General features: G+C 36.8%; 1 long non-coding RNA gene across 1 annotated transcript in view; it reads right to left on the bottom strand.

The window, feature by feature from the left end:
- The window catches only part of LOC121030941 (uncharacterized), a 155,034-nt gene extending 140,697 nt beyond the window's left edge, over positions 1-14,337 (bottom strand). Inside the window, exon 1 of the long non-coding RNA XR_005790470.1 lies at positions 14,257-14,337. This is a non-coding gene — a long non-coding RNA (uncharacterized LOC121030941). The remainder of the gene's footprint in view (positions 1-14,256) is intronic.
- Positions 14,338-14,769: the final 432 nt, after the last annotated feature.

Raw genomic sequence — 14,769 nt, 5'->3', positions numbered from 1 at the left:
GTTTCAATAGAGAAGTATAAAAATTTTTAAACACTTTTATTTCATTTACAGAAAAGATTCAGTTGAACAGTATTCTAAGTGAAAGATCTTTACTACCATAAAGCATTTAATGTTTTCATATAATTTGAATGTACCCAATATTAATTATATTTGTGGCTATGATTAATACAGTAGCTATGAAACCATTTCTACTAATTCATACAAAACATGCTCTTTGAACTTCATGTTCCCTCTAGCTACTCTCACTCCCATGATGATCTCATCCAGTTATTTGGCTTTAAACATCATCTATACACTGATGATTCCCAAATTTATAGCTAGAGCCAGACAGCTCCTCTGAACTCCAGACTAATATATCCAGCTGCCTACTTGACATCTCCATTTAGAAGTCTTACATGCATTTTACACTTATCTTGTCCTAAACCAAACTTCTGATCTTTTCTCCCAAACCTTCTCCTCCCACTGTCTTCTCCTTCTCAGTAAATAGGAACCGTAGCCTCCCAGTTACTGAAGTCAAAAATTGGGAGTTATCTTTAACTCCTCTCTTTCTTTCACACCTGACTCTGAATCCATCAGCATATTCTGTCAATTCTACATTCCATATCACTCATAATCTGGCTTCACACTATATCCCCTGCCACTGTGCTTATCCAAGTCACCATCATCTCTCATCTGGATTGCTCAGTAGTCTCCTTACTTGCCTCCTGCCTCTGCCCTTTCTCTCTCTACCTTTTAGATACACAGCCATTCAGAGTGATTGAGTACCACATAAGTGATTAAGAAAAGCATGTCATCAAAACCCCAAAATTGCACCTCATTTCAGCAAACTAAAAGCCAATTCTATAAGGTCCTACGTAATCTTCACATCACACCCTCCACTTCCTCCACCCTGTTGCCTCTCTAACTCACATTCTACTATTCTCTCCATTGTTCACTCTGCTTGAGTTGCTCTGGACCCTTTATTGTTCCTCAAACAATCAGGGTCTTAGTAGTAGCCCATCCATTGTCTGGGATGCTTTTGACCCAGTTGCCACATAGCTCATTCCCTTACTTCCCTGAAGTCCTTGCTGTACTGTAACCCCCTCAGGGACTCCTTTATGGAAAGTACAATCCCTACCCTCTTCAGCAATACTATTCTCCTTTTTGTGACTTGTCTCCATAGCCCTTTTCATCTACAGCATAAATATTTTGCTTGTTTTCTGTTTATTTTCCTCCACTGGAATATAAACTTCCTGAAGACAAGAGGTTCTGTCCATTTTTTTTACTACTATATAGTCAGCTCTCAGAATCTGCTTGGAAAATAGGAAGCACACAATAAATATTCATTGAATGTATGAATATTAATAAATTGGACAACTGTTAGCACAAATATTTTATTATCAATATTTCAATAATTAGTCACTATCTTAGCTAGTACAATGAAAGATTAAGACAATATTATTCATTCCTCCTTACAACAAACATTTTTTATCATGTAGTTAAGTGTCAAAACTCTTTTTCACCTTGGCCTTATAAATTTCTGAAGCAAACCTAAGCTCTAATGTCACGACTATTTTTCTGGAAACACTGGTTTCTGAATACATCAATATCCTCCCACATCTGAAAACCCCATTAGAACTGACAATCATATCACTATTTAAAATTAGATGGACAGGGGCGCCTGGGTGGCGCAGTCGGTTAAGCGTCCGACTTCAGCCAGGTCACGATCTCGCGGTCCGTGAGTTCGAGCCCCGCGTCAGGCTCTTGGCTGATGGCTCAGAGCCTGGAGCCTGTTTCCGATTCTGTGTCTCCCTCTCTCTCTGCCCCTCCCCCATTCATGCTCTGTCTCTCTCTGTCGCAAAAATAAATAAACGTTGAAAAAAAATTTTTTTAATTAGATGGACAAAGTATGTGTGGGTTTAATCTCCCTCACCCCTCCACCAAATGCAACCAAAGAAATATTTTGCATGAATTGAATGCAGAATTATAGAATGAATTATAGAATAGGGATCTGCAGCAATCCCTATCAAAATAACGCTAGCTTTCTTCACAGAGCTAGAACAAACAATCCTAAAATTTATATGGAACCAGAAGAGACCCCAAATAGCCAAAGCAATGCTGGAAAACAAAAACCAAAACCAAAGCTAGAGGCATCACAATCCCGGACTTCAAGCTGTATTACAAAGCTGTAACCATCAAGACAGTATGGTACTGGCACAAGAACAGACCCTCAGATCAAAGTAAAGGAATAGAGAACCCACAAATGGACCCACAAAAGTATGGCCAACTAATCTTTGACAAAGCAGGAAAGAATATCCAATGGAATAGACAGTCTCTTCAGCAAGTGGTGCTGGGAAAACTGGACAGCGACATGCAGAAGAATGAACCTGGACGACTTTCTTACACCAGACACAAAAATAAACTCAAAATGGATGAAAGACCTCAATGTAAGACAGGAAGCCATCAAAATCCTAGAGGAGAAAGCAGGCAAAACCTCTTTGACCTCAGCCGCAGCAACTTCTTACTCAAAACGTCTCCGGAGGCAAGGGAAACAAAAACAAAAATGAACTACTGGGACCTCATCAAAATAAAAAGCTTCTTCACAGCGAAGGAAACAATCAGCAAAACCAAAAGGCAACTGATGGAATTGAAGAAGATAAAACTCAACACCCCAAAACCAAATAATTCAGAGAAGAAATGGGCAAAAGACATGAATAGACACTTCTCCAAAGAAGACATCCAGGTGGCCAACCGACACATGGAAAAATGCTCAACATCACTCATCATCAGGGAAATACAAATCAAAACCACAATGAGATATCACCTCACACTTGTCAGAATGGCTAACATTAACAACTGAGGCAACAACAGGTGTTGGCGACGATGCAGAAAAGAAGATCTCTTTTGCACTGCTGGTGGGAATGCAAACTGGTGCAGCCATTCTGGAAAACAGTATGGAGGTTCCTCAAAAAATTAAAAATAGAACTATCCTATGTCCCACCAGTTGCACTACTAGGTATTTATCCAAGGGATAAAGGTGTGCTGTTTTGAAGGGACACATGCACCCTAATGTTTATAGCAGCATTATCGACAACAGCCAAAGTAGGGAAAGAGCCAAAATGTCCATCGATGGATCAATGGATAAAGAAGATGTGGTATATATATACAATGGAGTATTACTCAGCAATCAAAAAGAATGAAATCTTGCCATTTGCAACTATGTGGATGGAACTAGAGGGTTTTATGTTAAGAGGAATTAGTCAGTTAGAGAAAGGCAAATATCATATGACTTCACTCATACGAGGAGTTTAAGATACAAAACAGATGAACATAAGGGACGGGAAGCAAAAATAATATAAGAACAGGGAGGGGAAAAAAAACATAAGAGACTCTTAAATAGGGAGAACAAACAGAGGGTGCTGGAGGTATTGTGGAAGGGGAATGGGATAAATGGGTAAGGGACATTAAGGAATCTGCTCCCGAAATCACTGTTGCACTATATGCTAACTAACTTGGATATAAATTAAAAATTAATACATTTAAAAAAAAATAGGGATCTGCAAACGATGGCCTGGAGAACAAAGCCAGACAGGATTGAGAGATAAAACACAAAATACCCAGTAAAATTTGAATTTCAGATTAGCAAAAATTTTTTTAGTATAAATAAATCCCAAATATATAATAAATGTCAAATCTGGGAACCTTAAATCTGGCCCACCACCTGTTTTTGTACATCCCACAAGCAAAGAATGTTTTTTTCATCTTTAAATGGTTGGGGGGGAGGGGAATGAAAGAAGAAGAATATTTCATGGAAAGTAAAAATTATATGAAATTCAAGTATCAGTGTCACTGGAACAGAGCCACTTGTTTGTCTGTGACCATTTTCACATTACAGCAGCACAACTGAATAGTTGCAACAGAGACCATATAGCTGCAAAGCCTAAATATCTACCATCTGGCCCTTTAGAGAAAGTTGACCAACCCCTATTGTAGAATATTACTTTTATTCTTCCCCTTACTAAAGACAAAGCAAAGTAACCTCTTTCCCTTTTAGAACTCTCTTCCCACAGGAGCACTACCAGTGCTTTATCATTATTCTGGAAAAGAGAAGTAGGAAGCAAGCTGAGAAGAGGCAATGTGATGAAAGGTGTGGGCTACGGATCCCCACAGAGCAGAGTGTGAGTGTTTTCTCCACCCATCACAGCCTAAGTGAGTTACTTACATGGGGGCCATATGAATACCACCACACAGGGTGGTTATAAGGGTTAGGAGATAAGGATTAAAAGTTTGATTTTAAAGGACAAAAAAGGGTCACATTTCTAGTCTGCAACAGAGGGTATGATTGTCAGAAAGACAGAAAATGGAGAAGAAAAGTGAAAAGATAAAAATTAGGACTAGGACAGACTTCTTTTATTTTTTTAATTTTTTAAAAATATTTGTTCACTTTGAGAGAGAGATGGACAGAGTGTGAGTGGCGAGGGGCAGACAGAGAGGAAGACACAGAATCCAAAGCAGGCTTGGGCTCCAAGCTGTTAGCACAGAACCCAACGCAGGGCTTGAACCCACAGTGAGATCATGACCTGAGCCAAAGTCGACTGAGCCACCCAGGCACCCCTAGGTGGATAGACTTCTTAATCACTCACCAAGAGGTGAGCTTAAGTGGAAAAATATAGACTTTACATAGATTCAAGCAAAAATATCATGACCAAAATCAGGGAAGTATGGCTGGATTTATTTGGACTAGGTAAGGGAGTAGTATAACCCTTTTCAAGGTAAGTAAATCTTGGATTACATCTATTCAGTACACATGTGATTGTCTTAGTAGAAATAATAGAAACCTCACTTCCAAAAGTAGCATTATATTTGAAATGAAATGCCTGAGTACATGCTGCTGCTATTCTGAGGGGAAAAGAGAAAAGACAGAGCCACATTTACATGGCTGTTGAATCCCCCAAGGTTCTCAAAGGGGCCAATGAAGAAAGTACCATCCACAATCTCTTCAGCCATTCTTTCCAGGAAATATTTTCTACTCTGGCCCCTGAATTAAAGTTATCAGGTCCCTGTTCTTAAGATCTAGAAAAATAGGAAATATATATATATATATATATATATATATATATATATAAAGACAATTTATAAGATTCATCAAATGACTGTATCTGTGACCCATGACCTCAGGCAGTGGTTCTCAACATGTGAGCCTCACATGTGAGACATATTCTCCAACACAACTTCTGACACTAGATATAGTGCACTTCACTCCTCCTAAAAGGCATATCAGCATCGGAGAGAGTGAGAGTGATGTTATCACAGAGATAACCTTGAGGCTGTTCTAAATATATTTTCAAATGTAAATTATTTTCAAGCTTCAGTACTTCAACTGTATTTGGTAACAAATACAGCCTCACTTCTAACATGTCACAACACCATGATTGAGTAGTACTGTTTCATACTACTTCCCAAGAACAAAATTTTCCTGAAATATAGAAGTCTACACTAATATTGATCATAGCAACAATACTGTTAACAATGCTTTTAATCAACCACAAGGTTACTTCAAGAATTGTGTTTTTGAAATTGATTTTTGTTCACAACATATGTTGCTGTACTTCAAAGCCTTAAATTCAGAGTTGGCCAAGACACTCATTAATTCATTCATTAGTTCAGTTATTCTCAACATATGAAACTCACATGATGAGAACCACTGATATATAATAATCTATTATAATAGATTATAAATACAGATACCTGGCATATTTCAATCAACCAATATGAAATGAGATCCTGCTCTTTACCAGGTACAGTTCTGGGAGGAAAGATGAACAGGGAGAGTTCTGGCCCTCTGGGATACCAAAGTCTAGTGGTTGCAACAGAAAAAACAATTTCAATGTAGCATGGTTGAATAAAATGGTAAACATGAACACAGTATGTTATGCGTTCAAGGAAAATAACTGAATCAACAAGGGAATGATTAGAGAAAGCTTTGTTAGAGATAGTACTTTGAGCAGCTATCCACTGTCAGTAACTATCCTGGGTGCTTCTAGCCACAGATAGCTGTTAAAAAGTCAGCATGGTGCCTGACATAAGTGAGTTAACAGTTCAATGTGAAGGGCAGATCCATTAACTAATCTCAAAGGCAAATGGGAAGTCAGTGAACTATTTTGATGCCCTTGATCCTTCTCCCTTCTAACCAGGACTCACATCTTCACCAACATACACTCTTTTGTTCTTCTGTGGCAGATACTTGAAGAAACAACTTCTTAGCACAAAACTCTCTCCTCTTTGGGAATGGCCACAAACATAGGTATAAGATATGAAAGGCCACATCTTTATACAACCCAAATCCTATAGAAACAGCTGATTGTCCAGAAGTAGACATCTGACCAAAACTGGACCATTCGGTTATCTCTCATTAGAATTGAAATTCTAAACTAAGATGTACAGTGACTTGGAGGTGAATCACATTAATGGCAAAGCCCTATAAAGAATGACAACAAATTCCTGATCCACAGGAGAGGCACCCTGCTTCTACTCTTTCCACATGTTACTTGTTGTCCTCCTTTCAATTCTCTAAGAACTTTCCTAATTTCCTTCCAACTCCTTAGGCTGACCAGAGTCAAATTGTATGCTTATAGGCCAAGAAACATTCATACGTGTCTCTTGTCCACATAGTCATCCAACTCCTATACCCGGTGTAACTGTATTTCTCTCTGATCAAAAACTTGTTGAAAGATTAATTACCCATAAAGCTTAGTATGTTACCTACCCTCCAGAGAGGTAATAGTTTGGGGGAACTTGTAGAGATACAATGTTGGAATCCAGAGAATTTACTGCAGGGGGATTTCATAACCTACAGAACCATGATAATCCTATAAAGGAGATATTTGGGCATACAGAGAATTATCATTAATGCCCCTTAAATTCCACCAAATATGTTTCCAAATCTTAGCTCTGTCATTCACATAACCAAATTTACACAGCTAGTAAATGACAAAGCCAAAATTTGAAATCAAATCTGGCTATTTTCAAACCTCACATATTTTTCATACCACAGATGTATCTATTAATGTCTATTTTCATTCTTCCTTTGAATCCGTGGTTCTCAACAGGGGGCAATTTTAGACACACACACACACACACACACACACACACACACACACACACACAAGACTTTGAGCAACATGTGAAGATAATTTTGGTTGTTAAAACTGTGAGGTACAGCTAGCATCCAGTGGGTAGAGGTCAGGGATGCTGCAAAATATCCTATAATGCATAGAACACACCCACAACACTAACTATATGGCCCAAAATGCAAATAGTGCTGCGACTGAGAAGCTCTGCAATAAATCAAACAAATAAACAAGTTTTCTGAAGAATGTATGATTCAAATGTACAAAAACAAAGAATTAAGTGAAAATTCCATTTTACATAAGATATACATTAGACTAGTACACAGACACTAATTTATTGATGTAAAAAATATTTATATTTTTAAATGGGATAGGCATGCTTCAAAGCAGTTATATGAGCTCATTTTGTAAAAAAATAAATAAAGCTCTATATATACAGGAACATGGGTTCATTTACACATAGGAAGAAAACTGGAAAGCTATATACCACTAAGTTAGTAGTGTCTAGTCCAAAGGGGAAGGAGATTGAATTTTTGTTTTTCTCTTTTTTACCTTGAGATGCATTTCTACATTGAAAGTTATCAGTTTTCATTTTAAGATATGCTCTACTTGTCAGCCTCATGCCTGACATCAGCTGGTTCAGACTGATTCACACTACCACAAAGCTTGCTTCGCTCACCTACATACTCAAGAAAAGAAGCACTGTTTCATTAAAAGAGGCTCAGAAATGGCATCTCTGTTTATGAGGTTCTGGTGCATGTGTGAAAACATTCATTACAGTCACTCAAGGTCTCATATTTCCCAAACCTCCTTGCTTCTGACTTAGGTGCCTTAGTCCTAATTCACACTGGTAACATCCCCACACCACTCTTCTTTCTGCTACTGAGTCAGTTCTTGTTAAGATCACCTTACTTCTGAGTAAACCTTAGATAAATGAAGCATCTTTCACAGCTCCAACTACCCCACCTCTAGCACTTAGCTGAGGGGACAGAAGAGGAATTTTAGAACTTAAGTTTGTAACCTAAAACTCCAAACAAAATTATTAATAGAAACACATTTTTCCCAAATACTTCTTTCTAAACACTCCTAAAATTGACTCTCATATCCTTGCTAGATTCATTTCTTTCATCAGACACAGTAGCCCTCAGCTGTAGCATAGCTGTAGTATATGTCTTCTTTCTATTCCTGTCAAAGCCAAAAGAAAGATGGACTTCATCTTCATTTGAGAAGTTAACTGAATAGGATGAGTGAGTCCAGAACTACCCTCTTTCAGGTGCTAGAAGACATAGTCCTTTGATATAGTTAATACATTAAAAAAATATATATATATGGGCAACTGATTAGGGAAAACCCTCTTTTGGGGGCAAAGGAGGAACTTTTCAGTAACTGAACATCAGCTATCCCAGATTATCAGAAAAGCATTTTCTATCATTTCTTCTGTTCTCAGTGTTTGTTACTACTGCCAAGACATTTTTATAAAACTCAGAATAAAATAGAATGGCATATCAAATTAAATTATATTCCAGTTATTTCTCTTTTCCACACCAAGCATTCAAACCCACCATACATTCTCAAGACCTTGTCCCTAAGTAGGTTGTCTTTTCTCCAGTCACTTCTCACCTCAGGAGAATATGTGTGTGGGTGCCTGTTTAAAAATATTTCCGTGAATTTGTGTTCTTGTGTGTGTAGGTGTTTGTTTTATCCCAAATGAACGGAGTAAGACATTTACTGACCACCTCAAAACTGAGGCTGGAAAAGAATAGGAGATGCTCCTAAGTATGTGTTAAATGAATGACCAGTGACTAACAAGTTCTATAAAATTTGAAATAAAACTTAGAGACAACTTGCATCACCAAAAACTATTCCTGAAAATTCACACCATCTTGTCATTTCAATAAATACATTAATCACTTGAATTGGTATCATGCTTTTCCATGAAGGTATTAACATATTTGATGTGTTTTAACTCCTGGCAGAATAAATTATGTTTAAAAAAAAAAAACTGCCTAATTGAGAAATTAGTCTGCTAACACTTCATTTTGATTATGAGTAATTAAGGGTCCTCTATAATTATGGGAAAATGTTACTATCCACTGAACTGCAAATAGAATTATAATGAAATAGAGATGATATATATCATTTTTAAATGATGAGAATGACTGAGTGTTGGGTTAAACCCAAGTTACCTTCACATGTGATAAAATGTAAGCTATTTTATTTCCCACATGTGGCAATTTCTATGATTAAGGGTAATTAATTTCTCTGGCAATTGTAATTAATAATTTCTGTCCTACTGTTTCAGGAAATTTCATCCCAAAAAGGCAATGGACAACTGTTCATTGTAAATAATAAAAGCTTTTTTTTCATGGAAAGATCTTTCAAAACAATTAGCAATTAATGAAAGGTATGCAAGTGCCCAGAAATTGCAAATGCTCAATTTCAAATGACATGGCCTTTAGCTATCCATCCAGCAAAGAGAAGTACTTTAAAATCTAAAAAATATTGCTAACAAAAATTAGAAGAGAGAAAGTAATTACTCATATATAAAGTTCCATGCAAATGTTAGAAACATAAATTAAAATAATGAAGTAATCACAAAACAAGTAGAGAGAGAATCAATTAAGAAATTGTAATAGATGTTTATATTGACTATGTTTAATTTTTGTCCCTAAACCCAAAGTAAATAGTTTATATATCTCATACTTTATATAATCTCATACTCTATATTTATCTCATATTTTATATTTACCAGAAAAAAAAGTTGATCTATAGAAAATTGACCTGTATCTAAACTGCCCATTCCTCATGCACTAAAATCAGATTTTTAATTTTGTGATATCATAATTTCTCAAGTACTAGGAAATCTTCTCCATTATCAAAACTAATTTTCACCTCTGCTAAGGACTTTCTTAGATTTGGATTACAAATATATGTTTTTATTACACCAGAGACCTTAACTGACTAATTTTTAAGACTGAGTCACTACCTGGAAGACAATGATAGCATTGTGATAGATCTAAATAGAAAATGATTTCTACTCTTCTCTTTGGCCGTTTCTGCAGAATCCTGGGTCAAGACCTCCTGTCGGTCAATTCTCACACCAGCTCTGCTAGTCAGTTCTAAAGGGTTCCTTCCATTTCAAACCCATTAGCAATCCCTAAATTTCAACCAAAATCAGAATTAGGCGGTGATATGTACCAGAAAATTATTCAACACATCAGATTTTGTTCAAAGGTGAATCATTTTCTATCATAGGCAATTGTTTGCCTAACATGCTACTTGTATCTCTTAAATATTCTTATATGTCTGAATTGTATTTTATTCAGTTTATTTGGTCCATTCATCTCCATGGGGCTGATTTTAAACCTGTTTTCCTCCCTATATGGACAAACAAGTCATCTGTAATGAAGACTCTGTAGGGAGTTGTCACAGACATTTTTGTCTACCACACACCCCATCTTAGATGTCTGTTCTGTTATAGGTCTTCCTGACATTCCTGTGTTGACAAAGCACCAACTCCCTGATGAAAATTAGGTTATCACTCCGTGGACAACCATCACTAACTGAAACTCTAGAAACCAAACCATGGAACACCAAGAATAAATATAGTAAGAATTGTTTCACATGCTGTATATGACATATAAAATACACCATTTGTCTTACTCTTATTAAAATGGAATATTTTCCTTTACCTGGTCAATGTCAATTAGTTATAGTTAAGCCACAGTCTTTTGTGACATGTGACATGTCTCTCAATAAAAGGAAAAGCATATCATAGGCCTACTTCTTAGCTGTGACATGCTGTCCAGGCTCTGGTATGCCTCAAATTGGAAAATATGCTTTTCCCTTCACAAAGAGAAATAGCACATGCCACAAAGACTGTGAACTCTGCAGGGTTATTTACTCACGGTTTTCTGAAACTGAAAATACCTGTTTTTAAGTCATATGTTATTAATATATGTAACTAATATATTAATTTTTTAAAAAAGGCATTCCTCTGATAGCAATTTATTTAGTGCTATAATAAGCCCAAGCAACTGCTGTTCTTTCAACTACTCTATGCTATTTTATTTTAAATCTCAGGTAACATGTCCTTGAGGTGAATTGTTACAGTTATCTGGCTGTCTTCAAACTTTAGACTGAATGTCTGAAGCAGTGGTTCTCAAACTTGTTTTCACATCCAAACTATCTAGGAGATTCAAAAACATACCAATACCTATATTTCCACCCCAAAGACTGCAAGTTCATTTGTCCCAGTGTGACCTGAGCTTAAAATTTTTTAATATATCCTGAGATGATTCTAATGTACAACCAAGTTTGGAAACCACTGGTGTACAGGAATATTGATTAACTTACCACCATGTGGATATTAGGCAATATTTACTATCATCTCATTGCTATCTGACAGAGTCAGAGAATGATATTCAGACTAATTAACCTTACCAGTAATTGCTACTACATAGTAAAATGCCAAGCATTTTACCAACATTTTATCTAATCCTCACAACATTCCTACACGATAGGTCTTATTATTCTCACATAGTAGATAGGGGAACTAGAGGTCTGAAAGTTTAGGTTGTTTACCCAATGCCATCAACTAATAAACGGTAGGGCTGGTATTTGAATCCATGTCTGTTTGACACTAAAAGACCCGTTCTTTACACTATGTCATACATTTTCAGTAGAGGTTATACCACCTCCAAGGAAATAAAAATTAAAGGAAGTAGACATCAAAAAATTCTTAGATAATACAATGGGTTGTGGCCCTCCAAAGTTCAATTTTGCTGATGAAATCTTTTTCTTTAATATTTTATTTCTCTTATTGAAGAAAATTTAAATTTAATTTTATTTTTCTACTTAGGAGGATAATTGTGAGAAAAAAAAAGTTGAGAAACAGTGCACTATACCATACTCTGCCTCCAACCATTTTGGTTAATAATGAGTTAACATGTACACTACTCACATGCCACATACATATTATCTACATATTGTCTACATATATACATTATATAGAATACATGTAGAGAAAATGGCTCTACCTTCAATTTTATTTTATTTTATTTTTAATTCTTTTAATGTTTGTTTATTTTGAGAGAGAAAGAGAGAGAGAGCAGGGGACGGACAGAGAGAGTGGAGAGAGAGAGAATCCCAAGCAGGCTCTGCACTGTTAAGCACAGAGCTCAACACAGGGCTCAATCCCACAAACCATGAGATCTTGACCTGAGCCAAAACCAAGAGTTGGATGCTTAACCAACTGAGCCACCCAGGCACCCCTCTCCTCAATTTTATAATTCCCAAGTTGCACTTATATTTGAAAAGAACCACAGTATAAACAAAACTATATATGTTATAGGTCCCCAAGATAGTAATGATAGGATAGGAAGTAGTAAGTCCAAAGAGTATTATCTAAAAGTCTTCATGAATATCTATTATATTGCTACTCTAGCATTATACCAGTAGGTTGTTGTTTCAAAAACTTGGAAATTTCCTGGGTGAAATCTGAAACTGGCCCAGTATGTGAAGGGCAAGGAGAGATCAGAGAAAAAGGGAGACCACACCAGATTGGTAGGTGACAGGTTTAGCATGGGAATTTACTTACAAGGCTTATCTTGGGTGGCCACAAGGTGAGTAGATCTCCATACCCACCCACCAGAATCTTAAAAGTTTATACAAAGGCCTGAACTGGGTTCAATCACCTATTCCATCCTGATGGTCTCAACAACACATTACTTTCTCAAGGCTGTGTCCTTGAGGCAGTCTGTAATGTGGCAAAGACAATCAGAACACGTTTCAAGTATATAGGAGAAGGTTAGGAGTCTCCAATTGCCTGGGCCCAACTTGAGGGTCAACTGGTGGTTATGTCCACTTGATGAGCTCCTTCAAAATAAATACTAGAGGAAGCTTTCTCTGATATGACATGGCTAAATGTGAAATTATTTCAAAGTTTTAAATATCTGGAGGCAAAAATCAAATCATTCAATTTTGTATCTCCTATAGCACAGCACATCATATAAACTAGTCAGTCAAAAATTAAATAGAAAATGGAATTTCCATTACCATACTGAGGTTATCAATCACATAATCAAATACACACAATAATAAAACAATTTTAAGCAAATTTTAATTAGTCTTCACTGATTTAGAAGACGTTTTTCTACTTTCTCTAGAATCATTAATTTTAAAACATTTTTATTCTGTAACAGATGGAAGCGTAGCACAAAAAAACTTCAAATTTAATATCTCCTCTAAAAAACTAGTAAGTTGATTTACCAAGTTGTCACTACTGTCCTATGAATAACACATAAAGAGGCATTTGAGGATACTAGCAAGTGCTCAAATATTGAACTCAGACTGGCTGAAGTCAATGATAAAGGCTACCCTACAGCAGGCTGAAAGGTCACCGTTAGGAAGGTGACTCTTTAAGCCAAAGAGTCAACATGTTTATGCTCCTATCAAGGAAACATAGAAATTGTGACAATCAGAAGCATGGTGTCATAATGCTTATTTGCCCAAGGCAAAGAGGGCTCTGAACAATGTCCTCAAAAAAGTTATTGCTTTGAAACTCACAACCCAGTAATTAAGAAGAACTTCTTTGTGAGCAGCATTCTAGAAAAATACTCTGAGGTTTCTAGCTAGTGAAATAAAAATTATTTGAGAATGTTACCCAACTTCAATGTGAAGAAACAGGGTAGGACCTTAGCTGGCCCAGCCTGGATCTTGTGTGGCCACCCTTGGACCAATCACTGTGGCTTGAATGTCCAGACTTGAATTTTGTGGCCTCCTCCATAGACAAAAAGTTGGGGCCTTGTGATTGGTAACCCCACCAGAATCACACAATTTGAGGGAGAAAGGAACAGTTCTTATAAGACGGGGTAGGAGGCATGGTTACAAGAATCAGGAATGCAGGACAGACAAAAGTAGCAGATATCTACTACACCAATGATGTGTATACAAATAATCTAGAGACCCTGTTAAAATGCAGATTATGATTCAGAAGGCCTGAGGCAAAGCCTGAGGTCGTATATATCTAAAAAGTTCCTAGGTGATGTCACAGTCCACACTTTGAATAACAAAGCACTAACCTTCTTTTTCTATGCATTGCCCACCTATGTTTAATGTGGTAGATGCTCTAAAGTTTCAGACTCACCCACAGTAATGAATGCAATCTGACATGCTTGTCTGAATATGATGCCTTCTCAGGACCAGCTGTGTCCCCGTCACAACACTGAAATAGCAGAGGTGTTGCATGTCAGGATCGAGACATATTGGCAGAACTCTGTGATAAAAACACTTTACAATTTCATAGCACCTTTCATTCCAAAGTGTTTCAGAAGCTATATACATTCAGCACCACAGAAAGATGATAGAGGCAGCAGACTCCATGGGGTGAAGGAGGTGTCAAGGGATGGAGTGGGGGTGGAGGGATAAGTAGGCCAAGGACAGTGGAACGTTTCTCTATTAAAGGCAACACAACACCAAAATATTCTCAATGGAAAAGAATAAAACCCAAAGATATTTAAGGTTCATGACCAAAGAATGATAATGTAAAGATTAATGTTCAGAATCATTTTTCATACAATCATCTTCTCTCAATAAATTGCCTATTCACATGGGTATTCTGTAAGCACAGAGGAAAAGAAGAGAAAAGAAAAGAATGAGC

The sequence above is a fragment of the Herpailurus yagouaroundi genome, unplaced genomic scaffold, assembly GCF_014898765.1.
Source record: "Herpailurus yagouaroundi ecotype Mexico unplaced genomic scaffold, PumYag 28, whole genome shotgun sequence".
NCBI classification, from domain to species: Eukaryota; Metazoa; Chordata; class Mammalia; order Carnivora; family Felidae; genus Herpailurus; species Herpailurus yagouaroundi.
The sequence above is the reverse complement of the archived record's forward strand: the minus strand, read 5'-3'. Positions and strand labels throughout refer to the sequence as shown.